This window comes from Oncorhynchus tshawytscha, unplaced genomic scaffold, assembly GCF_018296145.1.
Source record: "Oncorhynchus tshawytscha isolate Ot180627B unplaced genomic scaffold, Otsh_v2.0 Un_contig_7015_pilon_pilon, whole genome shotgun sequence".
In the NCBI taxonomy this organism is placed as follows: domain Eukaryota; kingdom Metazoa; phylum Chordata; class Actinopteri; order Salmoniformes; family Salmonidae; genus Oncorhynchus; species Oncorhynchus tshawytscha.
The window spans coordinates 50,737-67,630 of record NW_024609765.1 but is presented as its reverse complement, the minus strand read 5'-3'; the positions used below and the strand labels follow the sequence as shown (position 1 = coordinate 67,630).

General features: G+C 43.3%; 1 protein-coding gene across 1 annotated transcript in view; it reads right to left on the bottom strand.

Annotated features, from left to right (window-relative positions):
- LOC112225806 (testis-expressed protein 2-like) overlaps window positions 1-13,285 on the bottom strand; it is a 39,738-nt gene extending 26,453 nt beyond the window's left edge. The window contains exon 1 of the mRNA XM_042317753.1: window positions 12,641-13,285. The gene's annotated coding sequence lies outside the window, so the exon portion shown is untranslated. The remainder of the gene's footprint in view (window positions 1-12,640) is intronic.
- Between the last annotated feature and the right edge of the window lie 3,609 nt (window positions 13,286-16,894).

Sequence of the window (16,894 nt, the reverse complement as noted above, 5' to 3'; positions counted from 1 at the left end):
CGTGAGTCACATGCCAACGAGGACAAAGTTACCATCATCACCGTGAGTCACATGTCAACGAGAACAAAGTTACCATCATCACCGTGAGTCACATGTCAACGAGACAGTTACCATCATCACCCTGAGTCACATGTCAACGAGACAGTTACCATCATCACTGTGAGTCACATGCCAACGAGGACAAAGTTACCATCATCACCGTGAGTCACATGTCAACGAGGACAAAGTTACCAACGAGGACAAAGTTACCATCATCACCATGAGTCACATGTCAACGAGGACAAAGTTACCATCATCACCATGGGTCACATGCCAACGAGGACAAAGTTACCATCATTCATCGTGAGTCACATGTCAACGAGGACAAAGTTACCATCATCACCGTGAGTCACATGCCAACGAGGACAAAGTTACCATCATCACCGTGAGTCACATGTCAACGAGACAGTTACCATCATCACCGTGAGTCACATGTCAACGAGACAGTTACCATCATCACCGTGAGTCACATGTCAACGAGACAGTTACCATCATCACCGTGAGTCACATGTCAACGAGGACAAAGTTACCATCATCACCGTGAGTCACATGTCAACGAGACAGTTACCATCATCACCCTGAGTCACATGTCAACGAGACAGTTACTATCATCACCGTGAGTCACATGCCAACGAGGACAAAGTTACCATCATCACCGTGAGTCACATGTCAACGAGGACAAAGTTACCATCATCACCGTGAGTCACATGCCAACGAGGACAAAGTTACCATCATCACCGCGAGTCACATGTCAACGAGAACAAAGTTACCATCATCACCGTGAGTCACATGTCAACGAGACAGTTACCATCATCACCCTGAGTCACATGTCAACGAGACAGTTACCATCATCACTGTGAGTCACATGCCAACGAGGACAAAGTTACCATCATCACCGTGAGTCACATGTCAACGAGGACAAAGTTACCAACGAGGACAAAGTTACCATCATAACCATGAGTCACATGTCAACGAGGACAAAGTTACCATCATCACCATGGGTCACATGCCAACGAGGACAAAGTTACCATCATCACCATGAGTCACATGCCAACGAGGACAAAGTTACCATCATCACCATGAGTCACATGTCAACGAGGACAAAGTTACCATCATTCATCGTGAGTCACATGTCAACGAGGACAAAGTTACCATCATCACCGTGAGTCACATGTCAACGAGGACAGTTACCATCATCACCGTGAGTCAAATGTCAACGAGGACAAAGTTACCATCATCACCGTGAGTCACATGTCAACGAGGACAAAGTTACCATCATCACCGTGAGTCACATGCCAACGAGGACAAAGTTACCATCATCACCGTGAGTCACATGTCAACGAGGACAAAGTTACCATCATCACCGTGAGTCACATGCCAACCAGGACAAAGTTACCATCATCACCGTGAGTCACATGCCAACGAGGACAAAGTTACCATCATCACCGTGAGTCACATGTCAACGAGGACAAAGTTACCATCATCACCGTGAGTCACATGCCAACGAGGACAAAGTTACCATCATCACCGTGAGTCACATGTCAACGAGGACAAAGTTACCATCATCACCGTGAGTCACATGTCAACGAGGACAAAGTTACCATCATCACTGTGAGTCACATGTCAACGAGACAGTTACCATCATCACCGTGAGTCACATGTCAACGAGGACAAAGTTACCATCATCACCGTGAGTCACATGTCAACGAGACAGTTACCATCATCACCCTGAGTCACGTCAACGAGACAGTTACCATCATCACCGTGAGTCACATGCCAACGAGGACAAAGTTAACATCATCACCGTGAGTCACATGTCAACGAGGACAAAGTTACCATCATCACCGTGAGTCACATGACAACGAGGACAAAGTTACCATCATCACCGTGAGTCACATGTCAACGAGGACAAAGTTACCATCATTCACCGTGAGTCACACGTCAACGAGACAGTTACCATCATCACCGTGAGTCACATGTCAACGAGGACAAAGTTACCATCATCACCTCTAGTCACATGTCAACGAGGACAAAGTTACCATCATTCACCGTGAGTCACATGTCAACGAGACAGTTACCATCATTCACCGTGAGTCACATGTCAACGAGGACAAAGTTACCATCATCACCGTGAGTCACATGTCAACGAGACAGTTACCATCATCACCGTGAGTCACATGTCAACGAGACAGTTACCATCATCACCGTGAGTCACATGTCAACGAGACAGTTACCATCATCACCGTGAGTCACATGTCAACGAGACAGTTACCATCATCACCGTGAGTCACATGTCAACGAGACAGTTACCATCATCACCGTGAGTCACATGTCAACGAGGACAAAGTTACCATCATCACCGTGAGTCACATGTCAACGAGACAGTTACCATCATCACCCTGAGTCACATGTCAACGAGACAGTTACTATCATCACCGTGAGTCACATGCCAACGAGGACAAAGTTACCATCATCACCGTGAGTCACATGTCAACGAGGACAAAGTTACCATCATCACCGTGAGTCACATGCCAACGAGGACAAAGTTACCATCATCACCGTGAGTCACATGTCAACGAGAACAAAGTTACCATCATCACCGTGAGTCACATGTCAACGAGACAGTTACCATCATCACCCTGAGTCACATGTCAACGAGACAGTTACCATCATCACTGTGAGTCACATGCCAACGAGGACAAAGTTACCATCATCACCGTGAGTCACATGTCAACGAGGACAAAGTTACCAACGAGGACAACGTTACCATCATCACCATGAGTCACATGTCAACGAGGACAAAGTTACCATCATCACCATGGGTCACATGCCAACGAGGACAAAGTTACCATCATCACCATGAGTCACATGTCAACGAGGACAAAGTTACCATCATTCATCGTGAGTCACATGTCAACGAGGACAAAGTTACCATCATCACCGTGAGTCACATGTCAACGAGGACAAAGTTACCATCATCACCGTGAGTCACATGTCAACGAGGACAAAGTTACCCACATCACCGTGAGTCACATGCCAACGAGGACAAAGTTACCATCATCACCGTGAGTCACATGCCAACGAAGACAAAGTTACCATCATCACCGTGAGTCACATGCCAACGAGGACAAAGTTACCATCATCACCGTGAGTCACATGTCAACGAGGACAAAGTTACCATCATCACCGTGAGTCACATGTCAACGAGGACAAAGTTACCATCATCACCGTGAGTCACATGCCAACGAGGACAAAGTTACCATCATCACCGTGAGTCACATGCCAACGAGGACAAAGTTACCATCATCACCGTGAGTCACATGTCAACGAGGACAAAGTTACCATCATCACCGTGAGTCACATGCCAACGAGGACAAAGTTACCATCATCACCGTGAGTCACATGCCAACGAGGACAAAGTTACCATCATCACCGTGAGTCACATGTCAACGAAACGAGGACAAAGTTACCATCATCACCGTGAGTCACATGTCAACGAGGACAAAGTTACCATCATCACCGTGAGTCACATGCCAACGAGGACAAAGTTACCGTCATCACCGTGAGTCACATGTCAACGAGGACAAAGTTACCATCATCACCGTGAGTCACATGTCAACGAGGACAAAGTTACCATCATCACCGTGAGTCACATGCCAACGAGGACAAAGTTACCATCATCACCGTGAGTCACATGCCAACGAGGACAAAGTTACCATCATTCACCGTGAGTCACATGTCAACGAGACAGGTACCATCATCACCGTGAGTCACATGTCAACGAGGACAAAGTTACCATCATCACCGTGAGTCACATGTCAACGAGGACAAAGTTACCATCATCACCGTGAGTCACATGTCAACGAGGACAAAGTTACCATCATCAGCGTGAGTCACATGTCAACGAGGACAAAGTTACCATCATTCACCGTGAGTCACATGTCAACGAGACAGGTACCATCATCACCGTGAGTCACATGTCAACGAGACAGTTACCATCATCACCGTGAGTCACATGTCAACAAGACAGTTACCATCATCACCGTGAGTCACATGTCAACGAGGACAAAGTTACCATCATCACCGTGAGTCACATGTCAACGAGACAGTTACCATCATCACCCTGAGTCACATGTCAACGAGACAGTTACCATCATCACCGTGAGTCACATGCCAACGAGGACAAAGTTAACATCATCACCGTGAGTCACATGTCAACGAGGACAAAGTTACCATCATCACCGTGAGTCACATGACAACGAGGACAAAGTTACCATCATCACCGTGAGTCACATGTCAACGAGGACAAAGTTACCATCATTCACCGTGAGTCACACGTCAACGAGACAGTTACCATCATCACCGTGAGTCACATGTCAACGAGGACAAAGTTACCATCATCACCTCTAGTCACATGTCAACGAGGACAAAGTTACCATCATTCACCGTGAGTCACATGTCAACGAGACAGTTACCATCATCACCGTGAGTCACATGTCAATGAGGACAAAGTTACCATCATTCACCGTGAGTCACATGTCAACGAGACAGTTACCATCATCACCGTGAGTCACATGTCAACGAGACAGTTACCATCATCACCGTGAGTCACATGTCAACGAGGACAAAGTTACCATCATCACCGTGAGTCACGTGTCAACGAGACAGTTACCATCATCACCCTGAGTCACATGGCAACGAGACAGTTACCATCATCACCGTGAGTCACATGCCAACGAGGACAAAGTTACCATCATCACCGTGAGTCACATGTCAACGAGGACAAAGTTACCATCATCACCGTGAGTCACATGGCAACGAGACAGTTACCATCATCACCGTGAGTCACATGTCAACGAGGACAAAGTTACCATCATCATCGTGAGTCACATGTCAACGAGGACAAAGTTACCATCATTCACCGTGAGTCACATGTCAACGAGACAGGTACCATCATCACCGTGAGTCACATGTCAACGAGACAGTTACCATCATCACCGTGAGTCACATGTCAACGAGACAGTTACCATCATCACCGTGAGTCACATGTCAACGAGACAGTTACCATCATCACCGTGAGTCACATGCCAACGAGGACAAAGTTAACATCATCACCGTGAGTCACATGTCAACGAGGACAAAGTTACCATCATCACCGTGAGTCACATGTCAACGAGACAGTTACCATCATCACCCTGAGTCACATGTCAACGAGACAGTTACCATCATCACCGTGAGTCACATGCCAACGAGGACAAAGTTAACATCATCACCGTGAGTCACATGTCAACGAGGACAAAGTTACCATCATCACCGTGAGTCACATGTCAACGAGGACAAAGTTACCATCATCACCGTGAGTCACATGTCAACGTGGACAAAGTTACCATCATTCACCGTGAGTCACATGTCAACGAGACAGGTACCATCATCACCGTGAGTCACATGCCAACGAGGACAAAGTTACCATCATCACCGTGAGTCACATGTCAACGAGGACAAAGTTACCATCATCACCGTGAGTCACATGCCAACGAGGACAAAGTTACCATCATCACCGTGAGTCACATGCCAACGAGGACAAAGTTACCATCATCACCGTGAGTCACATGTCAACGAGGACAAAGTTACCATCATCACCGTGAGTCACATGTCAACGAGGACAAAGTTACCATCATCACCGTGAGTCACATGCCAACGAGGACAAAGTTACCATCATCACCGTGAGTCACATGTCAACGAGGACAAAGTTACCATCATCACCGTGAGTCACATGTCAACGAGACAGGTACCATCATCACCGTGAGTCACATGTCAACGAGACAGTTACCATCATCACCGTGAGTCACATGTCAACGAGACAGTTACCATCATCACCGTGAGTCACATGTCAACGAGGACAAAGTTACCATCATCACCGTGAGTCACATGTCAACGAGACAGTTACCATCATCACCCTGAGTCACATGTCAACGAGACAGTTACCATCATCACCGTGAGTCACATGCCAACGAGGACAAAGTTAACATCATCACCGTGAGTCACATGTCAACGAGGACAAAGTTACCATCATCACCGTGAGTCACATGACAACGAGGACAAAGTTACCATCATCACCGTGAGTCACATGTCAACGAGGACAAAGTTACCATCATTCACCGTGAGTCACACGTCAACGAGACAGTTACCATCATCACCGTGAGTCACATGTCAACGAGGACAAAGTTACCATCATCACCCTGAGTCACATGTCAACGAGGACAAAGTTACCATCATTCACCGTGAGTCACATGTCAACGAGGACAAAGTTACCATCATTCACCGTGAGTCACATGTCAATGAGGACAAAGTTACCAACGAGGACAAAGTTACCATCATCACCATGAGTCACATGCCAACGAGGACAAAGTTACCATCATCACCATGAGTCACATGCCAACAAGGACAAAGTTACCAACGAGGACAAAGTTACCATCATCACCCTGAGTCACATGTCAACGAGACAGTTACCATCATCACCGTGAGTCACATGTCAACGAGGACAAAGTTACCATCATCACTGTGAGTCACATGTCAACGAGGACAAAGTTACCATCATTCACCGTGAGTCACATGTCAACAAGGACAAAGTTACCAACGAGGACAAAGTTACCATCATCACCATGAGTCACATGCCAACGAGGACAAAGTTACCATCATCACCGTGAGTCACATGTCAACGAGGACAAAGTTACCAACGAGGACAAAGTTACCATCATCACCATGAGTCACATGCCAACGAGGACAAAGTTACCAACGAGGACAAAGTTACCATCATCACCATGAGTCACATGTCAACGAGGACAAAGTTACCATCATCAACATGAGTCACATGTCAACGAGGACAAAGTTACCATCATTCACCGTGAGTCACATGTCAACGAGGACAAAGTTACCATCATCACCCTGAGTCACATGTCAACGAGGACAAAGTTACCATCATTCACCGTGAGTCACATGTCAACGAGGACAAAGTTACCATCATTCACCGTGAGTCACATGTCAACGAGGACAAAGTTACCAACGAGGACAAAGTTACCATCATCACCATGAGTCACATGCCAACGAGGACAAAGTTACCATCATTCACCGTGAGTCACATGTCAACGAGACAGTTACCATCATCACCGTGAGTCACATGCCAACGAGGAAAGTTACCATCATCACCATGAGTCACATGTCAACGAGGACAAAGTTACCATCATTCACCGTGAGTCACATGTCAACGAGGACAAAGTTACCATCATCACCGCGAGTCACATGTCAACGAGACAGTTACCATCCTCACCGTGAGTCACATGTCAACAAGACAGTTACCATCATCACCGTGAGTCACATGTCAACGAGACAGTTACCATCATCACCATGAGTCACATGACAACGAGGACGAAGTTACCATCATCACCATGAGTCACATGTCAGACTGGATTATCTTTAATCCTCCATATTAAAAGAGCTGTATGTCACTTAGGATGTAAATCACAGGGAATACACACTGCCACACACACATAGCCAGACAGACACACATACACATTACATGCTTACACACATATACAGTGCCTTGCGAAAGTATTCGGCCCCCTTGAACTTTGCAACCTTTTGCCACATTTCAGGCTTCAAACAAAAAGATATAAAACTGTATTTTTTTGTGAAGAATCAACAACAAGTGGGACATAATCATGAAGTGGAACAACATTTATTGGATATTTCAAACTTTTTTAACAAATCAAAAACTGAAAAATTGGGCGTGCAAAATTATTCAGCCCCTTTAAGTTAATACTTTGTAGCGCCACCTTTTGCTGCGATTACAGCTGTAAGTCGCTTGGGGTATGTCTCTAACAGTTTTGCACATCGAGAGACTGAAATTTTTTCCCATTCCTCCTTGCAAAACAGCTCGAGCTCAGTGAGGTTGGATGGAGAGCATTTGTGAACAGCAGTTTTCAGTTCTTTCCACAGATTCTCGATTGGATTCAGGTCTGGACTTTGACTTGGCCATTCTAACACCTGGATATGTTTATTTTTGAACCATTCCATTGTAGATTTTGCTTTATGTTTTGGATCATTGTCTTGTTGGAAGACAAATCTCCATCCCAGTCTCAGGTCTTTTGCAGACTCCATCAGGTTTTCTTCCAGAATGGTCCTGTATTTGGCTCCATCCATCTTCCCATCAATTTTAACCATCTTCCCTGTCCCTGCTGAAGAAAAGCAGGCCCAAACCATGATGCTGCCACCACCATGTTTGACAGTGGGGATGGTGTGTTCAGGGTGATGAGCTGTGTTGCTTTTACGCCAAACATAACGTTTTGCATTGTTGCCAAAAAGTTCAATTTTGGTTTCATCTGACCAGAGCACCTTCTTCCACATGTTTGGTGTGTCTCCCAGGTGGCTTGTGGCAAACTTTAAACGACACTTTTTATGGATATCTTTAAGAAATGGCTTTCTTCTTGCCACTCTTCCATAAAGGCCAGATTTGTGCAATATACAACTGATTGTTGTCCTATGGACAGAGTCTCCCACCTCAGCTGTAGATCTCTGCAGTTCATCCAGAGTGATCATGGGCCTCTTGGCTGCATCTCTGATCAGTCTTCTCCTTGTATGAGCTGAAAGTTTAGAGGGACGGCCAGGTCTTGGTAGATTTGCAGTGGTCTGATACTCCTTCCATTTCAATATTATCGCTTGCACAGTGCTCCTTGGGATGTTTAAAGCTTGGGAAATCTTTTTGTATCCAAATCCGGCTATAAACTTCTTCACAACAGTATCTCGGATCTGCCTGGTGTGTTCCTTGTTCTTCATGATGCTCTCTGCGCTTTTAACGGACCTCTGAGACTATCACAGTGCAGGTGCATTTATACGGAGACTTGATTACACACAGGTGGATTGTATTTATCATCATTAGTCATTTCGGTCAACATTGGATCATTCAGAGATCCTCACTGAACTTCTGGAGAGAGTTTGCTGCACTGAAAGTAAAGGGGCTGAATAATTTTGCACACCCAATTTTTCAGTTTTTGATTTGTTAAAAAAGTTTGAAATATCCAATAAATGTCGTTCCACTTCATGATTGTGTCCCACTTGTTGTTGATTCTTCACAAAAAAATACAGTTTTATATCTTTATGTTTGAAGCCTGAAATGTGGCAAAAGGTCGCAAAGTTCAAGGGGGCCGAATACTTTCGCAAGGCACTGTACATAGGCTTACACAGTGACTGACTGGCTGAACACACACACACAAAGTACATGCACACACACTGTCATAGCACACCGTGGCACAGTTGTGACAGTTGACAGTGTGCGTTCCAATGAGTAACCATGCTGAGTGAGGGCTCAGAATATAATAACTGACAAATGAATATCAGGCAAAGCTCTACTTAGCTCGCATAATCCAGACCCAGGGTATTTGGAAGAATCTTTCCTATTTCTATTTCTGTTAAACATGTCAAGTCTGGGCCAGTGACACTCCTGAGTACAGGGACAGTGATCCTCTCCTTTAAATCTGAAACATTGACTGTTCTAACATAGAGATAGGACAACTGGTTTATGTATATGGTTCTAACCTTGTAATTAGAATGAGTAGAATGATTTACCAGTCAAATTGCCAAGATCAGCGCGGTTCCAAGCCCGTTCTATTCATTCTCTTTCTACGGACCAACCACCATTTTCACTGCTTGTCAGACTACATCAGATAAATCCAAACAAATGTCCCACATTCAAAGCTGAATGGAAACCAATTATAGTGCCATAATACATATCAAAGTGGTTATGAATGTGCTCTATATATTGTAGCTATATCAGATTTCCTCAGTCCCAGACCACAGTTCTTGCTGCTCCGCCGATGGGATCATTTGGGTTCTGTCTCTTTTACTTTTGATATTGGCAGTGGGTGAGTCTCAATTATGTATTTGTTTCCTCGGGTCCCTCTCCTTACCTCCTTTGCAAAACCTATTGGAGGATAAGATTTAAGGAGAGGAACATAAGATCTTCTGCTTGAATTGTTATGTTTTTCACCTAGTTCTCCAACTATGGGGGAGGGGCATAATCATAATAATAAATACAATATACACTACCGTTATACATTTTTGGGTCACTTAGAAATGTTCTTGTTTTTGAAAGAAAAGCCATTTTTTTTGTCCATTAAAATAACATCAAATTGATCAGAAATGCAGTGTAGACATTGTTAATGTTGTAAATGACTATGGTAGCTGGAAACGGCAGATTTTTTATGGAATATCTACATAGGCGTACAGAGGAGGATATATATATATATATATTGTATCACAGCTTCCTCTCCTCTTTCTAAAGATCTAATTGAACTGTATATAAGAATATGAGTATATAATAGTGTGTAAATAGTATTTTTGTTGTGTATATACTGTATATACAATGTTATTTCATGTCCTCGTCTATCTGTTCTGTACTTTGTCATGTACAGAGCCTTCAGAAAGTATTCACACACCTTGTCTTTTCCCACATCTTTATGTGTTACAGCCTGAATTCAAAATGGATTGTAATTGAGATTGTTTTGTCTCTGGCCTACACACTATACCCCATAATGTCCAAATGGAATTATATTTTATAAATGTTTACGAATTAATTAAAAATTTAAATCTGAAATGTCTTGAGTCAATAAGTATTCAAGCCCTTTGTTATGGTAAGCCTAAATAAATTCAGGAGTAAAAATGTGCTTAACAAGTCACATAATAAGTTGCATGGACTCACTCTGTGTGCAATAATGTTTGCCGTGATTTTTTTATGACTATCTCATCTCTGTACCCCACACTTAAAATGATCTGTAAGGTCCCTCAGTTGAGCATTGAGTTTCAAACACATATTCAACCACAAAGACCTGGGTGGTTTTCCAATGCCTAGCAAAGAAGGGCACGTATTGGCAGATGGGAAGAAGAAGAAAAAAGCTGAAATGTAATATTTATTTGAGCATGGGGAAGTTACACTTTGGATGGTGTACTACTACACCCACTCACTACAAAGATACGGCGTCTTTCTGAACTCAGTTGGCGGAGAGGAAGAAAACCGCTCTGGGATTTCACCATGAGGCCAATGGTGACTTTAAAACCATTACAGAGTTTAATGGCTTTGATAGGAGAAAACTGAGGATGGATCAGCAACATTGTAGTTACTCCACAATACTAACCTAAATGACAGAGTGAAAAGAAAGAAGCCTGTACAGAAAAAAAAATATTTTAAAACATGCATTCTCTTTGCAATAAGGCTCCAAAGTAAAACTGCCAAAAAATATGGCTAAGAAATGTACTTTATGTCCTAAATACAAAGCGTTATGTTTGGGGAAAATCCAATACAACACATCACTGAGTACCACTCTTCATATTTTCAAGCATGATGGTGGCTGCATCATGTTATGGGAATACTTGTCATTGGCAATAACTTTTTTAGGATAAAAAACAACAACAGAATAGAGCTAAGCACAGGCAAAATCCTAGAGGAAAACCTGGTTCAGTCTGCTTTCCACCAGACACTGGAAGACAAATTCACCTTTCAGCAGGACAATAGCCTAAAACCCAAGGCCATATATACACTGGAGCTTCTTACCAAGACGACATTGAATGTCTCGGATGGCCTAGTTACAGTTTTGACCTTAAATCGTCTTGAAAATCTATGGCTGTCTAGCAATGATCAACAACCAATTTAACAGAGCTTGAAGAATTTTTAAAAGAATAATGTGCACAAATATTGTACAATCCTGGTTTGCAAAGATTTAATCGCTGCCAAATGTGATTCTAACATGTATTGACAGTATTTATGTATTTCTTCATCAAAAAATGTGCCCAGAAAATGTAAAACATGTTTTTACTTTGTAATTATGGGGGAGTGTGTAGATGGGTGAGAGAGAAAAAATACATGTAATTCATTTTGAATTCAGGCTGTAACACAACAAAATACGTATGAATACTTTCTGAAGGCACTGTATTTGTATGTTTTATGTGGATCCCAGGAAGAGTAGCTGCTGCATTTTTAGTAGTTTATGGGGATCCTGATAAACTAAACTAAACACCACTGTCCTTACCTGACCTGTGCATGCCTGTGTAGGCCTCTTAATGTGGGGCCCTGTCAGGAGGGCAGGCAGGCAGAGAAATCTAACTAGTCTGGATTAAACGAATTATGTCTAATTGATGGGCATCCTATTCCTACATCAGACAAATAATCTGATGGGATTATTCTGGAGAACAATAAAGCTGTCCTGACATTAGGGCATAAGGCTACACGCACAAGTGGTTGATGAGTGTTTATCCACAGGTTGCATCAGACGTTTTGTGTTTTGGTTTTGGATATTATTCCCATGACACCCATATGTATAAATGTAATTTCTAATGAGTTTTTGCTATTCAAACGTCTACAGGCCTACATGGAAAATGTAAACATGATCAAACTTCAATATGGGCTAATTCAAGTCCAATTTCAGGGCTCAGCCATGTAGGCTAAATAACTGCTAAACACAGGCCTATATTTTGTTGATAAAACATATATTTATTTCAATATCTTTGGCGATGTCAAAACATAGCCTACCCACTCGAATTTAGGGCTACTCACCTGAACACCATCAAAACGACAATGAAGGACTCATAATGTAGGCTATAGTCGATACCGCTATCCCCGTTGATTGACAGGTATGGAAAAAGACCCAAGTCACTCTCATTAAATTCAGTCGTCTTTCGATTTCGCTCTCAAAACTCTGTCAAAGCCGCAGTCTGACTGCAGAGCAGAGCGCAGCATTCTATATGTCCGTATACTGCACAGGGATGCACTGCAGTGGACTGACTAGAATAGAAACCCTGTTAAAATAACTTTGCTCACGTTTTGCATAGGGACGCGTTCGACTTGCCTTGCATGGCGTAGAAAAAAACTTCCAATCGATTTAATAGCACGGATAGCCTCTCGTAGCCTCACTTCAGAAGTGCAGATCGCCTGAACCAGCATGAACAGTAACGGTATGCGCCGAGACACCGCCATATAACCGAGGAGCCCTTGCTTTGCGTCTCCATCATCTTCTCCCCCTTGAAGAAGCGCCAAGCGAACTCTGAATAATCGGATTATTAGAGTCCTGGCCAGAGAGAGAAACACTAATCCAGATGAAAACAGTCGTACAGCAGCACCTATGTTGTTCTCGGCTCAGTATTAAAATACTGTCACACTTGTCTACAGGATAGGATCTTCACTCACACGTGTTTTGGTCAGCCTCTCAAACCATCACTTCTAAAAACGCATCCAGGTCTTTCTAGCAGTGCAATGAAGTAGAGTTATGTAAATGCATGGATTAAACTGAAGGTAAAACCAATGTAGAATAACATTTTAACCCCTCTGTGAATACTGTACACCACATCAAAAGAAATCCAATATCACCATGGGATATTTTCCTTTCAGACTCATACTGGTTAAAAGTGTCCATCGGGGATACTGATTTATCCAACTGATGAACCTACTATGGTAGTTTTCCTTGGACAGGTGAAGTTGAATGCTAAACCACAACCAATGTATTCTCCATTACAGGAGCAATCTGGAATTGGTACATACATTTTTAAAAAACTTTTACATGAATAATATATAGCCATTGTTTCTAGTAAAATATAACTTCACCACTATTTTTCAACCATCTTGCTGCTGCTTAATTCATCCCTCTGTTTTTATCCATCTACATCCAGTGGGGGGTTTGTTCATCTGCCTCCCCATCCATCATGCCTCATAGTGTGTGTGTGAGCACAGCTGGGGCCTGGCAGGATGTGTGTATATGTGTTTGGTTGTGCTTGCTTGAGTGTATGTATGTATGTATGTATGTATGTATGTATGTATGTGTGCAGCCAGGTCGCTCATGATCCACTTTGACATCTGACATCCGTCCAGGTACCCAAAACTGGACATTAAAGGCAACAGTGAGCGTTGTGGACCGGGGTGGCAGATGGGTGTAAACTGCAAGCTCCAGCTCTGAAGGTCGTATGTTCAGTCCCAGTGACAGACACTTGTTTTAAATGTTTTTGTTGTAACCCTTTCCCAAACCTTAACCATTCAGACTGAAGGCCTAAACTTAACCGTGGGGTTGTTTTTGTTTTATCCCATTCCCAAACCTTAACCATTCAGACTGAAGGCCTAAACTTAACCATGGAGTTGTTTTTGTTTTATCCCATTCCCAAACCTTAACCATTCAGACTGAAGGCCTAAACTTAACCGTGGGGTTGTTTTTGTTTTATCCCTTTCCCAAACCTTAACCATTCAGACTGAAGGCCTAAACTTAACCGTGGGGTTGTTTTTGTTTTATCCCTTTCCCAAACCTTAACCATTCAGAATGAAGGCCTAAACTTAACCATGGAGTTGTTTTTGTTTTAACCCTAAGCCGCGAACTTCAGCTCCGAGGGTGTGTTCAAAGCTAAGTATAGGCACTCCTTTGATTTTTTTTTTTACCCTATTCCAAACCTTAACCCTTAACTTAACCATTCAAAATGAATGCCTAAACTTGTGACAGCAGGGGTTCAACCTGTGGTGTCCAAAACGAAATTTGACATTTGGAGCAACTTCAAAATGTTTGACGTTTGGAGAAATGTGGACAAACAGCGGAATCTGAAGTCAAATTGGTCAAACTATGAGGTCTTGTGTGTGTGTGTGTGTGTGTGTGAGCACAGCTGGGGCCAGGCTGGACAAAACTTTGGGACACAATGGATTACACGAGTTCCTGCATATCTCATTTGGACACTGCAGGGGGCAAGGAGAACAGACCAAACACTGGCACAGACACAATACATTGACCTTCAGCATTTAACAGTACAATAAATGATCATCAACATGGCATTATGTTCATATAGTCTACAGTATATGTAGTATTATAGACTATGGTTATCTTGCCAAGAGGTTTTTTTCATGTCTATATGGTCCTGGACTTGCACATACAGTAGGGAGAACAAGTACTTGATAACCTGCAAAATCTGCAGTGTTTCCTACTTACAAAGCATGTAGAGGTCTGTAATTTTTATCGTAGGTACACTTCAACTGTGAGAGACGGAATCTAAAACAAAAATCCAGAAAATCACATTGGATGATTTAAGTAATTAATTTGCATTTTATTGCATGACATAAGTATTTGATCACCTACCAACCAGTAAGAATTCCGGCTCTCACAGACCTGTTAGTTTTTCTTTAAGAAGCCCTCCTGTTCTCCACTCATTACCTGTATTAACTGCACCTGTTTGAACTTGTTACTTGTATAAAAGACACCTGTCCACACACTCAATCAAACAGACTCCAACCTCTCCACAATGGCCAAGACCAGAGAGCTGTGTAAGGACATCAGGGATACAATTGTAGACCTGCACAAGGCTGGGATGGGCTACAGGACAATAGGCAAGCAGCTTGGTGAGAAGGCAACAACTGTTAGCGCAATTATTGGAAAATGGAAGAAGTTCAAGATGACGGTCAATCACCCTCGGTCTGGGGCTCCATGCAAGATCTCACCTCGTGGGGCATCAATGATCATGAGGAAGGTGAGGGATCAGCCCAGAACTACACGGCAGGACCTGGTCAATGACCTGAAGAGAGCTGGGACCACAGTCTCAAAGAAAACCATTAGTAACACACTACGCCGTCATGGATTAAAATCCTGCAGCGCACGCAAGGTCCCCCTGCTCAAACCAACGCATGTCCAGGCCCGTCTGAAGTTTGCCAATGACCATCTGGATGATCCAGAGGAGGATTGGAAGAAGGTCATGTGGTCTGATGAGACAAATATAGCTTTTTTGTCTAAACTCCACTCACCGTGTTTGGAGGATGAGTACAACCCCAAGAACACCATCCCAACTGTGAAGCATGGAGGTGGAAACATCATTCTTTGGGGATGCTTTTCTGCAAAGGGAACAGGATGACTACACCGTATTGAGGGGAGGATGGATGGGGCCATGTATCGCGAGATCTTGGCCAACAACCTCCTTCCCTCAGTAAGAGCATTGAAGATGGGTCGTGGCTGGGTCTTCCAGCATGACAACGACCCGAAACACACAGCCAGGGCAACTAAGGAGTGGCTCCGTAAGAAGCATCTCAAGGTCCTGGAGTGGCCTAGCCAGTCTCCAGACCTGAACCCAATAGAAAATCTTTGGAGGGAGCTGAAAGTCCATATTGCCCAGTGACAGCCCTGAAACCTGAAGGGTCTGGAGAAGGTCTGTATGGAGGAGTGGGCCAAAATCCCTGCTGCAGTGTGTGCAAACCTGGTCAAGAACTACAGGAAACGTATGACCTCTAATTGCAAACAAAGGTTTCTGTACCAAATACCAAGTTCTGCTTTTCTGATGTATCAAATACTTATCTCATGCAATAAAATGCAAATTAATTACTTAAAAATCATACAATGTGATTTTCTGGATTTTTTAAAAGATTGTCTCTCACAGTTGAAGTGTACCTATGATAAAAATTACAGACCTCTACATGCTTTGTAAGTGGGATACACTGCCAATTTTGCAGGTTATCAAATACTTGTTCTCCCCACTGTATGTGTGAGCGACCAGGTATTCAACCAGGTTCATCTGCATGGCTCAATACCACCCTAGCCCACTGATCTAAAGGCACTCTGGGAAATAACATAAGTCTTCAGGTCTCAACCACCTCCTTCCACACTCTATTGAGACAGAGCCAACAAAGTAGACATTGTTCTTTCTCACCAGCATTGACTCTGTAATGATTATAATAAACGTCACCATCTATATGACCTTGGGATTCAAACAGACTTTCAGCTCTGATTTTATTGTCCTAATGTACTTTAACATGATGTGATTGTTACAATATAATGAGTCTTGGTCACAGACTGTTTAA